This window comes from Triticum aestivum, chromosome 2A (assembly GCF_018294505.1).
Source record: "Triticum aestivum cultivar Chinese Spring chromosome 2A, IWGSC CS RefSeq v2.1, whole genome shotgun sequence".
Classification (NCBI taxonomy): Eukaryota; Viridiplantae; Streptophyta; class Magnoliopsida; order Poales; family Poaceae; genus Triticum; species Triticum aestivum.
This window is the reverse complement of record NC_057797.1, coordinates 546,026,221-546,042,566: the sequence shown is the minus strand read 5'-3', so window position 1 is coordinate 546,042,566 and position 16,346 is coordinate 546,026,221. Positions and strand designations below refer to the sequence as shown.

Below are 16,346 nucleotides of genomic sequence, written 5' to 3'. Positions count from 1 at the left end.
TTCTGAGAGAGAACCACCTACACTTGTGTTGAGGTCAAGATATTCCATTCCAACCATATGAATCTTGATCTCTAGCCTTCCCCAAGTTGCTTTCCACTCAAATCTTCTTTCCACCAAATCCAAATCCTGTAACAGAGAGAGAGTTGAGTGTTGGGGAGACTATCATTTGAAGCACAAGAGCAAGGAGTTCATCATCAACACACCATTTGTTACTTCTTGGAGAGTGGTGTCTCCTAGATTGGCTAGGTGTCACTTGGGAGCCTCCGACAAGATTGTGGAGTTGAACCAAGGAGTTTGTAAGGGCAAGGAGATTGCGTACTTCGTGAAGATCTACCGCTAGTGAGGCAAGTCCTTCGTGGGCGACGGCCGTGATGGAATAGACAAGGTTGCTTCTTCGTGGACCCTTCGTGGGTGGAGCCCTCCGTGGACTCGCGCAACCGTTACCCTTCGTGGGTTGAAGTCTCCATCTACGTGGATGTATGATAGCACCACCTATCGGAACCACGACAAAAACATCCGTGTCTCCAATTGCATTTGAATCCTCCAAACCCTTCCCTTTACATTCTTGCAAGTTGCATGTTTTACTTTCCCTGCTCATATACTCTTTTGCATGCTTGCTTGAATTGTGTGGAGGTTGCTTGACTTGTGCTAAGATAGCTAAAATCTGCCAAGAACTAAAATTGGGAAAAGGCTAGATTTTTATTTGGTCAAGTAGTCTAATCACCCCCCCTCTAGACATACTTTTGATCCTACAAAGCCCCCAGGTATGATGAGCGCAGATAGCACGTCAGTTGCGTGCAAACAAGGCACAAATAGGCCTTTAAAGGTTGTGAGAGAAGAGAAGGGGAGAAGGAGAAAAATATAAGACAGATTGTGTATAAAAAATGGACAGAGGAAGGAGACGAACACATAGTCCCGTGCTAGGCGTAGAATCTTCGGAGTCGGGCTGCGTTCCATGGGTTCGGCTCGAGTCGATTATTCGATGCATCCCGTAGACGGTACGCTCCACCAGTCAGGACTTGGTCAATAATGAAGGGACCTTCCCACTTGGGCTTGAGTTTGTCCTTTTTCTTATCCGACAGGCGTAGAACTAACTCGCCAACATTGTAAGTTTTGGCCCGTACTTCTCTGCTTTGGTATCTTCGAGCCTGCTGTTGATAGAATGCGGAACGGGCTTTTGCCACGTCGCGCTCCTCCTCCAAGACGTCCAAACTGTCCTGCCGATCGAGCTCGGCTTCTCTTTCTCCGTACATGCGCACTCGAGGTGAGTCATGTATTATATCGCAGGGCAGAACTGCCTCTGCGCCGTATTCCATAAAGAATGGTGTGTATCCGGTAGTGCGATTCGGCGTGGTCCGCAGCCCCCAGAGTATGGAGTCGAGCTCCTCTACCCAATGCGTGTTAGATTCCTTGAGGGACCGCACTAATCTGGGTTTGATGCCGCTCATGATAAGACCATTTGCTCGCTCGACCTGACCATTAGTTTGTGGGTGATAGACTGAAGCATAATCGAGCTTGATGCCCATGTTTTTGCACTAGAGTTTTACCTCGCCGGCCGTAAAGTTCGTGCCATTATCAGTGATGATGCTATGGGGGACGCCGTAACGGTGTACGACCCCGGATATGAAGTCTATCATCGGTCCGGATTCGGCCATCTTAACAGGCTTGGCTTCTATCCATTTGGTGAACTTATCCACCATGACCAGTAAGTATTTTTGCTTGTAGGTTCCTCCTTTAAGGGGTCCAACCATGTCAAGCCCCCACACCGTGAAGGGCCAGGTGATGGGGATAGTATGGAGGGCGGTGGGTGGCATATGGCTTTGGTTTGCAAAAAGCTGGCAACCAACGCAACGTTGGACGAAGTCCTGAGCGTCTGCCCGGGCCGTCGGCCAATAAAAGCATGTACGGAAGGCCTTGCTTACAAGGGCCCGAGCTACAGCATGGTGACCGCCGAGTCCGGCATGAATTTCCGCCCTTCCTCTTCGGAGATGCACCTTTGAAGGACTCCAGTGGTGCTTTTCTTATAAAGCTCTCCCTCATGGACCTTATAGGCTTTAGATCCCCGCACTATGTAGCGTCCCTCGTTTTGGTCCTCGGGAAGTTCCTTCTTAGTTAGGTAGGCTAGGAATGGTTATGTCCACGGGGCGATGACTGCCATTATTACGTGGGCTGAAGATATTATTTCGTTGGCAGAGCCTCCAATTATGTCAGAATGTTCGGTGTCGGGCAATGCGGTTGGGTTCGGGCTGTTATTTCCGGGTTCCCCTTCCCATACTACGGATGGCTTGAACAGCCTCTCCAAGAAGATGTTGGGAGGGACGGCATCGCGGTTTGCGCCGATGCGTGCCAGGACATCTGCTGCCTGATTGTTTTCCCGGGCTATATGGTGAAATTCGAGCCCGTCGAACCGAGCTGACATTTTTAGGACGGTGTTGCGATAAGCTGCCATTTTCGGATCCTTGGCATCAAAGTCTCCATTTATTTGGGATATCGCGAGGTTCGAATCCCCGCGCACCTCTAGGCGTTGAATGCCCATGGATACTGCCATCCGGAGACCATGTAGAAGGGCCTCATATTTGGCTGCGTTGTTGGAGTCCGTATACATTATCTGGAGTAAGTATTGAACTGTATCTCCTGTTGGGGACGTCAAAATGACGCTAGCCCCCAGACCAGCCAACATTTTGGAGCCGTCGAAGTGCATGATCCAGTTGGAATATGTGCCATACTCTTTAGGGAGTTCGACTTCCATCCATTCGGCAACGAAGTCGGCCAAAACTTGCGACTTAATAGCTCACCGTGGCTTGTAAGTAATGTCGAATGGGAGGAGCTCAATGGCCCATTTGGCAATCCGGCCCGTCGCGTCGCGGTTGTTTATAATATCGTTAAGTGGTACTTCTGAGGCTACCGTTATCGAACACTCTTGAAAGTAGTGTCGCAGCTTCCGGGATGCCATAAATACCGTGTACGCTATCTTTTGATAATGCGGGTACCATGACTTGCATGGAGTAAGGACAGTGGACACATAGTAAACCGACTTTTGAAGGGGGAGTTTGTGTCCGTCCGTTTCTCGTTTGACGATGAGCATTGCGCTTACAACTTGATGAGTTGCCGTAATGTATAATAGCATTGGTTCGCCAATGTTTGGCGTGGCCAAGACTAAGTTTGTTGCCAGTATGGCTTTTATTTCGTCGAGTCCGGCCGTGGCGGCATCGATCCACTCGAAGTGTTCGGTGCGCCGGAGGAGGCGATAAAGGGGTAATGCCTTTTCTCCCAAGCGGGAGATAAAGCGGCTTAGAGCCGCCATGCATCCGGTCAATTTTTGTATGTTTGAGGTCCTTTGGGATGTCCAATTGTGACAGAGCTCGGATCTTGGCTGGATTTGCTTCAATTCCTCTACCAGATACAATGAAGCCCAAGAGCTTTCCGACTGGTACGCCGAAAACACATTTTTCCGGGTTGAGCTTGATGTCATATGTTCGGAGGTTATCGAATGTGAGCCTCAAGTCGTGTACTAGAGATTCGACATGCTTGGTTTTGATGACCACGTCATCTACATATGCCTCCACTGTTTTGCCGATCTGGTTTGCTAGACATGTCTGAATCATGCGCTGATATGTTGCGCCAGCATTTTTGAGCCCGAAGGGCATTGTGTTGAAGCGGAATGGGCCGTATGGTGTGATGGATGCCGTTGCGGCTTGGTCTGGCTCTGCCATCTTAATTTGATGGTAGCTGGAGTATGCATCGAGGAAACACAATGAATCGTGTCCTGCAGTAGCGTCGATAATTTGACGAAGCGGGGGAGGGCGAAGGGATCCTTTGGGCAAGCCTTGTTGAGGTCCTTAAAATCGACGCACAAGCGCCAGGATTTGTCCTTCTTTGGTATCATCACCAGGTTTGCTAGCCAGTCCGGATGTTTTTTGTCTCTGATGAATCTGGCCTCCAATAGCTTAGCTAGTTCTTCTCCCATGGCTTGTCTCTTAGGTTCGGAGAAATGCCGAAGAGCCTGCTTGACTGGCTTGAATCCTTTTAGGATACTAGCACAAATGCCCGTGCATTGCAATGGGAAAAATAAACTCTCGCACACTCCTAGCGAGTCATCTGTGTTCCAATTCTCCTCTTCATCATCAACGTCGATGATAGTCCGTCACATACATATTCGTGTGATTTTGGTCATCACACTCACCATGCCGATTTCGCGAGCCCCTACTTGCACCAGCTTGTAATTTCTCATGCGTTGCAACCGTCACATACATATTCGTGTCGTTCAAAACCTATCATGTTATAACATGTCCAGCGATCCATTTTCTTATTGAGCGCACGCACAACAATAACTATTAATGCAAATTAAATTACGGTGTGAGGCCATCAATTTCTTGACTCAACATAAACGAATAGACTTCATTGTCGCCATCGTCCACCTTCTTCATTTCTAATATGAAGTTGGGCATCTCTCCGGCAAAGAACTATGTCGTGTCGTTTCACCATGGCCATCGAACCATAGTTTAAAAAACTGAATAGGCAACCAAACCGGTGAGGCTACCTGTTAAGATTCTCACCGGTTAGCCTTCGGTTCATCTCTTCATTCGTGTGAAAAACAGAAATATTGAAGTTATTAAGAAATTATCCTTAATAAATGTGTATGCATAGTATTAGATGTAATCCATTTAAAAAACAGAAAGTGTTGGTGGCCTAGATGGTTGTTGATCGTTTGGTGTTCATCGGCTCAAGGTTAACTGATGGATCCCGAGTTGACGCACTATTTTACGAATATTTTTCAGGTCTTAAAAAATGGGCAAGGTGTAGGTTTCAGTTTTTTCGTTTGCACCTTGAGGGGGTCCAATTCAGGGTTTGGATGTGTTATGTGTAAATAATAACTCATTACAAATTAGAGGTCCAACTAAAGAAACATTACCAGGAGATTAAAAAGCTCCTCCGTGAGCCAGGTCTTTCTTTTTTACTCCCTCCTTTCCGGTTTATAAGGCTTATCTCAAAATTTTAGTTTTCCCATTTTATAAGGCTCGATTTGGTTGTTCCCATCACATGTTCAAATTTCAAGATGCATTAAATCATTGCATGCAAGTACTAAAAGAAAATTGACCAATGCATGTACTTTATGCATACATGTACTGCAATTAATGCATTGGTAAACACAATTGTTTGAGAAAAACAAGTGCATTAATTGAGTGGTTTTGCAAACTACAAAAATTATTCCACCACTCACCATCTACCTTGGTTGGTGAGATTTTTGAATTGAGCCATATAAACCGAAAAGGAGGGAGTATGTATTAGCGTGTGCCCATGCATATAATCTAATACATCTGCCCATGCACGTAGTGGCACAACTGAATCCTCTCTCACATCTGCCCATGCACCCATAGAGCACAACAGAATTCATTTGCTCTGTTAATTAATAGCAAAATTATTATTTCCTCTTTAATTTCTCAGCGAATTTATTTTGTCTTTAATTTTCCTTCCCTTCATGCCTCGTCGTATGCCCGTGGGTTGCAACGGGCGAAAAAATTAACAAAACCTGCTTCATGTGCCATTACACGCTACTCATATCCAACTCTAATAAACCTTGAGATAAGGTTACCCTTGTCTATCTAAGATGCATATGAGCGTGTGTTGCCACGGGTTGCATTATCTTTTTCCTTTGGATCATGACATGTTGATGTGAAGAGGCCACCCCAATGTCCCTAATTGGCGCATATTTAAGCTCTACACTTCCATCAGATGGAAGAATAGTGACGCATGAAACAATCTTTTAGGGAGAAACATACAATGTAATTCATTTAAAGTATTTTCAAAAGATTTGAATTCAATGATTTTTATTATGTAGTTTTTTTTGTTTTTATTGAAGATTGTTTGATTTTGTAAGATTATATTTCATCCATAATGTTTTTTTCACTATTTGGGCTTGACCCAAACGCAAGAGAAAAATGATGCTATCTCCTGATAGGTCTCTCCCATACTCCCGTTCTAGCACAGATAGATGCATTCCCTTGTCTTAAAAAAATGCATTCCCTCAAAAAAAGCACATATAGTTCTTTTTTAGGGGTACTCCCAACTTTATTACTTGAACAATGTTGTAAATGTCATTCGCTACAGAATGTAAAAATCCAGTCCGGTGACACATCAGGCCAAACCATCTCTAAATCATTTCTAACCTCCACTTTAGCTAAAACATGAGCAGCTAGATTAGCTGTACGTCGAGCCCAGGTGACCTTGTACTCTTGTGTAGATCGTAACATCTCTTTGATTTTTTCTATAAAAGGTCCCAGTGCTGAGACCTGAGAGCATCGTGCATGTCCTCTTTTGTTTAGAAAAGGATTAGAAAATCTAGCCGGCTGATAAAAATCGAGCGGACACGTAACCATCACGTGTATGTCTCTAGAGAGGCCCCTTATCCATCCGTCTCCACCTCCACCAATCTGGTTCTCTCTCGTTCTCTGTCAATCATCTCTCTCTCTCTCTCATTCATATCCAGGCGAGAGTGCATGCCGGCACCAGCGCCCCTCCCCGCCGACGGTGGCCACCACCACCTGCGTCGTGGCCAGCCCCGTTGCGTGCGCCCCCTCCCCTCCCCTTCCCTTCCCATGACTCCGGCGTGATCCTCTGATCTCCATGGGAACCTGCGCCGCCCAAATTCGCCTCACATGCATGTCGTTCCATTGTACTGGCGGTGATCCATGATCCAGTGCTGTTGGGCCACTTTTCCTCCGCCAACATCCGCGGTGCCGCCAAGCCGGCCCTGTTCTGTCTCCTCCTCCCTTTGGGAGGCCCGTGTCCGACAGTTGCAGGCTGTCAACGTTGGATGTGCCAAACCTCCACCCCATCAGGTCAGATCCAATCTTTCTTTTTTCGTTCTTTCCGTTCTACGACAATTGGTCGATAGGTCCCCCCTCGAGCTGGTTCTCCTTTGTTAATTCCTTGATTTTGAGGCGGCTTGTTGATTTCAGATCGCCCACATATATATATTGGTGAAATATGATCTAAAATAGCGAGGTGGTACTATCTCTTTCTAATATGAAGTCGAATCCTCTGTGGTTCGCAGGTGGAGAGTTTGATCCCGAGCAGTGATGATTTTATTTTTGCCTCCTCTGCTAGGAGGCAGAGGAACGGAGAGTGGCGGCAAGGGCAGCCGCCGGTGCGATGACGAGAACCCAGGGGTGGACACACGGGAGATTGGGTGCTCGCGCGAAGCCTCCTGCAGCACGGTCGCCCACGAGCCCACCCGGAGCTGTCGTCCCCATGAAGGGCGCCGCCCCGCTGCACTGGTAAGGAAGCTGTCTGGATGAAGAAAGGATCGCGGGCTGAATTCTTACGAACATAGGTGTGTTTCTGTAAAAATGAATCATTTTTGCAGATTCACTTAAACAAGGACTGCAGGTTAATTTATCAAAAACGGGGGACTTTTTTATGAAAACGCCGACGATGTACGACCAGAAGCAGTCGCTGGTTTATTATTAGGTGGAGATTTAGGCTGTGCTCGGCCAGACTACGTGGGATTCCTGGCATGTCTGAAGGGTGCCACGCAAAAATGTCCCAGTTCTCACGTAGGAACTCGTAGTGCGGCGTCTACATCATGGTTTAATTGTGCCCCGATGGAAGCTGTTTTTGTAGGGTCCGTTGGATGGACTTGGAATTTGACTATTTCGTCCGCCGGTTTAAAGGAGGTGGATTTGGATCTTTTATCGAGTATCACGTCGTCCCTGTTCATTGTGGAGCGCAGCGTAGTCAGTTCTTCGGCTGCTAGGGCTTCAGATAGTGCCTCGAGGGCCAGTGCGACTCTCTTATTTTCGGCGCGGAGTGCTATGTCCGGATCACTAGCAAGAGTGATGATTCCGTTGGGCCCGTGCATTTTGAGCTTCATGTACCCGTAATGGGGTATGGCTTGAAAGATTGTAAACGCCTCCCTCCCTAATAGAGCGTGGTATCCGCTACTGAACGAGGTCACTTGGAACGTGACCTCTTCGGACCTGTAATTATCCGGCGTGCCGAACACCACATCTAGTGTGATTTTTCCTGTACAGCGCGCTTCCCGACTAGGGATTATTCCTCTAAAGGTTGTGCTGCTTCGCTCAATGCGGTTCCAGTCTATTTCCATTTTTTGAAGAGTTTCCTCATAAATGAGGTTCAATCCGCTGTCACCGTCCATGAGTACCTTGGTGAGTCGAAAGCCATCCACTATTGGACTAAGGACCAATGCGGCTGGTGCTCGGGCTGTTCAGAATTTAGGTTCGTCACTGGCATTAAAAGTAATAGCCGTGTCACTCCATGGGTTTATTGTTGCCACGTGGTAGACTTCGGCAAGGCTGCGGAGTGTTCGTTTTCGCATTTTATTTGATGCGAAAGTCTCGAAGACTGTTAATACCGTACTGGTATCCCTGGGCTGGTGCTCTGTGGCTTCTGGGGTTAGGAGGTCTTCGCCACTTTTGGCCACCTGCCGGAGTATCCAACATGCTCTAAGGCTATGAGTTGGTGTGGCGCCCTCTGCACTGTGAATTTTACAGGGTGCATTGAGCCATCCCTCCAGTACGGTTCCATGCCTTGTAGAGGGTTTTTGCTTTTTGGTGTTTAACCCGGGTGTCTGGCGATAATGGACCCTTTTATTTCGGACTGGGTTTTTATTCAGGGCCGGATTGTCCCAAAATTTTATTTCGGTTTTCCAAGCGCATTCCATCGCATAGTATTTTCGTACTATGGATGCCAAGTCGGCAAAGCGTGTATTTCACGACGACTTATGAAATTGCAGAAGAATGAAATTGCGTCTTCCTTGCGGCAGTCCTTTATCCTGTTCATGACTAGGAGGAATCTGGCCTAGTAATGGTGTACTGTTTCTTCGGGCTCTTACCTAATTTAGGATAGATCGCTTATGTTTGGGTGGGTGGGTGGAATTGAATCCAAAACCTCACCCAATCTGAGACTCAGGGGCCAAGGAGTTTCCGAACTTGGAAGTTTGGATTCTTAGATGTTTTCCACTGAATCTAGCCCACTGCCTGACTCTAGGTTCAGGTCTTGAGTGACATCCTCCCCTCCGCGGGTATCCGGCTTGGAGGGATCAGGAATGCGGACATAGCTAGTCCTTAAGATAGATGAAGGGTCGCCGCATTGTTCCTCCACCACTGCAACGTGATGGGTGACCTGGGGAGAGTTGATCTCTCTCAGATCGGGTTTAGGCCCAATCTGATCGTAGTCTGTAGCGACTCCCAGGGCGGCGATGCGATCCAAGAGCTCGTTTAGGGAAGAGAGCTCCATTGGATCTAACTGCTCGGCGAGTTCCGAGTTGACGTGAAGATTGCTTTTGATGACCCGAGAAGTCATCATTGGCGTAGCGGCCGAACAGGCGGTCATAAGAAAACCACCTAGCCGGAGAGTTTGGCCGACAGCCAAAGCTCCCTTAGCAACAGTGTCGTCTTTAAAGATGGGATGAGGCATCCTTTCTGATGGCGACGACACAGCAAAACTCTCAATGAAAGCACCAATGTCGGTGTCAAAACCGGCGGATCTCGGGTAGGGGATCCCGAACTGTGTGTCTAGGCGGATGGTAACAGGAGACAAGGGACACAATGTTTTTACCCAGGTTCGTGCCCTCTCAATGGAGGTAAAACCCTACTCCTACTTGATTAATATTGATGATATGGGTAGTACAAGAGTAGATCTACCACGAGATCAAAGAGGCTAAACCCTAGAAGCTAGCTTATGGTATGATTGTTGTTCGTCCTATGGACTAAAACCCTTTGGTTTATATAGACACCGGAGAGGGCTAAGGTTACACAGAGTCGGTTACAATGGGAGGAGATCTACATATCCGTATTGCCAAGCTTGCCTTCCACGCAGAGGAAAGTCCCATCCGAACACGTGACGAAGTCTTCAATCTTGTATCTTCATAGTCCAAGAGTCCGGCCAAAGGTTATAGTCCGGCTATCCGGACACCCCCTTACCCAGGACTCCCTCAGCAGGTATGTTATTACTAGGGAACATACCAATAACGACTTCCGGGTCTTCTTGGACTTCATCGGCGGAGATATGGTGGATTTGCCCTTGGATGGCACTCGGGCCAGGATATGGCTCCAGATAGTTGACTTGCAGACGGAATGGAGCCATCGACTTGCCATTCTTGGGGCACTGTCTGGCATAATGTCCAATTTTCCCACAACCAAAATAGGAATTTTTGCGCTGACAATCTTCACGTACCGGGCTGGTCACGATATTTTTGACTTGAGTGGTGGTCTTTGATACGTCTTCAATGTATCTATAATTTTTGATTGCTCCATGCTATATTATCTACTGTTTTGGATGTTTATGGGCTTTATTATACACTTTTATATCATTTTTGGGACTAACCTATTAACCCAGAGCCCAGTGCCGGTTTCTGTTTTTACCTTGCTTTAGGGTTTCGAAGAAAAGGAAAATCAAACGGAGTCCAATTGACCTGAAACTTCACGGAACTCATTTTTGGAAGGAAAGAAGCCCAGAAGACTTGAAGTGCACATAAGGGAAGCTTTGAGGAGGTCACGAGGTAGGGGGCGCGCCCACCCCCCTAGGGCGCGCCCTCCACCCTCGTGGGCCCCTCGTGGCCCCCCTGACATACTTCTTCCGCCTATATATATCTCCATATACCAGAAAAACATCCGGGAGCACAATAGATCAGGAGTTCCACCGCCAGAAGACTCCGTAGCCACCGAAAGCCAATCTAGACCCGTTCGGCACCCTGCCGGAGGGGGAATCCCTCTCCGGTGGCCATCTTCATCATCCCGGTGCTCTCCATGACGAGGAGGGAGTAGTTCTTTCTCGGGCTGAGGGTATGTACCAGTAGCTATGTGTTTGATCTCTCTCTCTCTCGTGTTCTTGAGGTGATACGATCTTGATGTATCGCGAGCTTTGCTATTATAGTTGGATCTTATGATGTTTTCTCCCCCTCTACTCTCTTGTAATGAATTGAGTTTTTCCTTTGAAGTTATCTTATCGGATTGAGTCTTTAAGGATTTGGGAACACTTGATGTATGTCTTGCGTGGGATACCCGTAGTGACAATGGGGTATTCTATTGATCCACTTGATGTATGTTTTGGTGATCAACTTGCGGGTTTCGCCCATGAACCTATGCATAGGGGTTGGCACACGTTTTCGTCTTGACTCTCCGATAGAAACTTTGGGGCAATCTTTGAGGTCCTATGTGTTGGTTGAATAGATGAATCTGAGATTGTGTGATGCATATCGTGTAATCATACCACGGATACTTGAGGTGACATTGGAGTATCTAGGTGACATTAGGGTTTTGGTTGATTTGTGTCTTAAGGTGTTATTCTAGTATGAACTCTAGGGCTGTTTGTGACACTTATAGGAATAGCCCAACGGATTGATTGGAAATAATAACTTTGAGGTGGTTTCATACCCTACCATAATCTCTTCGTTTGTTCTCCGCTATTAGTGGCTTTGGAGTGACTCTTTGTTGCATGTTGAGGGATAGTTATGTGATCCAACTATATTATTATTGTTGAGGGAATTTGCACTAGCGAAAGTATGAACCCTAGGCCTTATTTCCTAGCATTGCAATACCGTTTACGCTCACTTTTATCATTAGTTACCTTGCTGTTTTTATAATTTAAGATTACACATATTTTTATCTACTATCCATATACCACTTATATCACCCTCTCTTCACCGAACTAGTGCACCTATACAATTTACCATTGTATTGGGTGTGTTGGGGACACAAGAGACTCTTTGTTATTTGGTTGCAGGGTTGCTTAAGAGAGACCATCTTCATCCTACGCCTCCTACAGATTGATAAACCTTAGGTCATCCACTTGAGGGAAATTTGCTACTGTCCTACAAACCTCTGCACTTGGAGGCCCAACAACGTCTACAAGAAGAAGGTTGTGTAGTAGACATCAAGCTCTTTTCTGGCGCTGTTGCCGGGGAGGTTAGCGCTTGAAGGTATATCTTTAGATCTTGCAATCGAGTTTTTTAGTTTCTTGTTTTATCACTAGTTTAGGTTATAAAAGAAAAATATAAAAAATGGAATTGAGTTTGTCTCGTATGCTTCACCTTTTTAATATCTTTCGTAAGTATGATGGAAAGGATAATTGTGCTCAAGTGCTAGAAGAAGAAATCTATAAAATGTTTGGTACTAAATATTTAAATGATGAGCATGATTGCACTGTTGTTAGTATGAATTCCTTGATTATCCATGATGCTAATGATATGCAAAGCCACAAGCTTGGGGAAGATATGTTTGATGAAGATGATATTTTTGTCCCCCAAGTCTTGATGAGCAAATTTATTATGATGAAAGCATGCCTTCTATTTATGATGATTATATTGATGAAAGTGGATTTGAAGAGGTCATGACTTTATTTTGTGATGAATCCACTATTCCGAAAGAGGTTCCAATTGATTATGAGAACAAATTTGCTATCTATGATGATTATTGTGATGATTTGTATGCTATAAATAATAATGATATTCATGAAACTTGTCATCATGATTTTAGTTTTCAATTGGATTATGCCTTACATGATAATTATTTTGTTGAGTTTGCTCCCACTATTATTCATGAGAAGAATTTTGCTTGTGTGGAGAGTAATAAATTTTCTATGCTTGTAGATCATGAAAAGAATGCTTTAGGTGCTGGTTATATTGTTGAATTCATTCATGATGCTACTGAAAATTATTATGAGGGAGGAATATATGTTAGTAGAAATTGCAATAATATCAAGTTTCCTCTCTATGTGCTTAAAATTTTGAAGTTATGCTTGTTTTACCTTCCTATGCAAGTTGATTATTGTTCCTAAAAGTTGTTTGCTCACAAAATCCCTATGCATAGGAAGTGGGTTAGACTTAAATGTGCTAGTCATATTCTTCATGATGCTCTCTTTATGTTACAATTCTTATGTTTTATGTGAGCATCGTTGAAATCATCATGCCTAGCTAGGGGCGTTAAATGATAGCACTTGTTGGGAGGCAACCCAATTTTATTTTAGTTCCTTGCTTTTTGTTCCTGTTTAGTAATAAATAATTCATCTAGCATCTGTTTAGATGTGTTTTTATTCTTTTAATTAGTGTTTGTGCCAAGTAGAGCCTTTGGAAAGACTTGGGGAAAGTCTTGTTGATCATGCTGTAAAAAAACAGAAACTTTAGCGCTCACGAGAATTGCTGCCATCTTTATTTGGAAAGTGATATTTAGTTGATTCTTTTTGAAGATGATTAATAGATAAATTCCACAGGTCCAGCAATTTATTTTAGAATTTTATGAGTTCCAGAAGTATACGTTTGATCCAGATTACTACAGACTGTTCTGTTTTTGACAGATTCTGTTTTTCATGTGTTATTTACTTATTTTGATGAATCTATGGCTAGTAAAAGAGTTTATAAACCATAGAGAAGTTGGAATACAGTAGGTTTAACACCAATATGAATTTAGAATGAGTTCATTACAGTACCTTATGATGGTGATTTGCTTTCTTATACTAACGGAGCTTACGAGTTTTCTGTTAAGTTTTGTGTTGTGAAGTTTTCAAGTTTTGGGTAAAGATTCGATGGACTATGGAATAAGGAGTGGCAAGAGCCTAAGCTTGGGGATTCACAAGGCACCCCAAGGTAATATTCAAGGATAACCAAGAGCCTAAGCTTGGGATGCCCCGGAAGGCATCCCCTCTTTCTTCTTCGTTCATCGGTAACTTTACTTGGAGCTATATTTTTATTTACCACATGATATGTGTTTTGCTTGGAGTGTCAATTTATTTTGTTAAGATTTGCTTTCTGTTATTTAGAACAATGTTTCACATCTTTTATTTCAATAAAAGTGGCATTGATAGCCTTTACTATGCCTATTTTAGAAGTCCACATGTTGCTGTTTGAAAACAGAAAGTTTACCGCTGTTGCAATAATTCCCTAGAAAAGTCAGAATGTGATAAAATGTTGAAACCTTTTGAATATTAAGCTCTGATAAATTTACTACAGTGGGAATTTTATTTAATAATTTTTGGAGCTAGGGAAGTATGGATGTTGCTGCATTCTTTACAGACTGTCCTGTTTAGGCAGATTGCTGTTATGTTTGCATTGTTTGCATATGTTTGCTTCTTTAATGATTCTATTTGAAGATAGAACTATTAAATATGCAGAGGAATTTAGTATGCAATGTTGAATAACAATTTTAGTGATTTGTTACAGTAGAGTATGATAAGGTTTTTGCAATGTGTTATACTAACTTATCTCACGAGTCCTTATTGAGTTTTGTGTGGATGAAGCTTTTGAGATTTAGGGAGACCGTGCTATGATAGGAATTAAGGAGACACAAAAGCTCAAGCTTGGGGATTCCCAAGGCATACCAAGATAATATTTCAAGAAGTCTCAAGCGTCTAAGCTTGGGGATGCCCCGGTTGGCATCCCACCTTTCTTCTTCAACAACTATCGGTTAGTTTCGGTTGATCCTAAGTTTTTGCTTCTTCACATGATGTTTGTCATTCTTAGAATGAAATTTTATTTTGCTTTTCCTGCTGTTTGAATAAAATACAAAGATCTGAAATTATTAAATGTTAGAGTATCTTCACATAGTTGCATAATTATTCGACTACTCATTGATCTTCACTCATATCTTTCGGAATAGTTTGTTGTTTGCTCTAGTACTTCACTTATATGTTTTAGAGCATGGTGGTAGTTTTGTTTTATATAAATAGATGAAATCTCATGATTCACTTATATTATTTTGAGAGTCTTAAATAGCATGGTAATTTGCTTAAATAATCCTAATATGCTAGGCATCCAAGAATAGTAAAAACTTTCACATAGAGTATTGAATACTAAGAGAAGTTTGATGCGTGATGATTGTTTTGAGATATGGAGGTAATAATATCAAAGTCGTGCTAGTTGAGTAGTTGTGAATTTGAGAAATGCTTGTGTTGAAGTTTGCAAGTCCCGTAGCATGCACGTATGGTAAACGTTATGTAACAAATTTGAAACATGAGGTGTTATTTGATTGTCCTCCTTATGAGTGGCGGTCAAGGACGAGCGATGGTCTTTTCCTACCAATCTATCCCCCTAGGAGCATGCGCGTAGTGCCGAGGTTTTTGATGACTTCTAGATTTTTGTAATAAGTATGTGAGTTATTTATGACTAATGTTGAGTCCATGGATTATATGCACTCTCACCCTTCCATCCTTGTTAGCCTCTTTGGTACCGTGCATTGCCCTTTCTCACATTGAGAGTTGGTGCAGACTTCGCCGGTGCATCCAAACCCCGTGATATGATACGCTCTTCCACACATAAACCTCCTTATATCTTCCTCAAAACAGCCACCATACCTACCTATTATGGCATTTCCATAGCCATTCCGAGATATATTGCCATGCAACTTTCCATCATTCTGTTCATCATGACACATTCATCCTTGTCATATTGCTTAGCATGATCATGTAGTTGACATAGTATTTGCGGCAAAGCCACCATTCATAATTATTTCATACATGTCACTCTTGGTTCATTGCATATCCCGGTACACCGCCGGAGGCATTCATACAGAGTCATACTTTGTTCTAGTATCGAGTTGTATCATTGAGTTGTAAATAAATAGAAGTGTGATGATCATCATTTTCTAGAGCATTGTCCCATGTGAGGAATAAAAAAAGAGAAAGGCCATAAAAAAAGAGAAGACCCAAAAAAGAGAGGAAGTCCATAAAAAAGAGAAGGCCCAAAAAAATAAAAAAATGAGAGAAAAAAGAGAGAAGGGACAATGTTACTATCCTTTGCCACACTTGTGCTTCAAAGTAGCACCATGATCTTCATAGTAGAGAGTCTCTCATGTTATCACTTTCATATACTAGTGGGAATTTTTCATTATAGAACTTGGCTTGTATATTCCAACAATGGGCATCCTCAAGTGCCCTAGGTCTTCGTGAGCAAGCAAGTTGGATGCACACCCACTAGTTTCTTTTGTTGAGCTTTCATACATTTATAGCTCTAGTGCATCCGTTGCATGGCAATCCCTACTCCTTGCATTAAGATCAATCGATGGGCATCTCCATAGCCCATTGATTAGCCTCGTTGATGTGAGACTTCCTCCTTTTTGTCTTCTCCACATAACCCCCTCATTATATTCTATTCCACCTATAGTGCTATGTCCATGGCTCGCGCTCATATATTGCGTGAAAGTTTATGAGTTTGAGATTACTAAAGTATGAAACAATTGCTTGGCTTGTCATTGGGGTTGTGCATGATGAGAGCATTCTTGTGTGACAAAAATGGAGCATGACTAAACTATATGATTTTGTAGGGATGAACTTTCTTTCGCCATGTTATTTTGAGAAGACATGATTGCTTAGTTAGTATGCTTGAAGTATTATTA

General features: G+C 43.7%; 1 long non-coding RNA gene across 1 annotated transcript; it reads left to right on the top strand.

Annotated features, from left to right (window-relative positions):
- The first annotated feature begins 6,319 nt into the window (after positions 1-6,319).
- LOC123189345 (uncharacterized) lies at positions 6,320-7,650 on the top strand. The gene is made up of 2 exons (XR_006495708.1): positions 6,320-6,839; positions 7,055-7,650. It is a non-coding gene; the product is annotated as an uncharacterized lncRNA (long non-coding RNA).
- Positions 7,651-16,346: the final 8,696 nt, after the last annotated feature.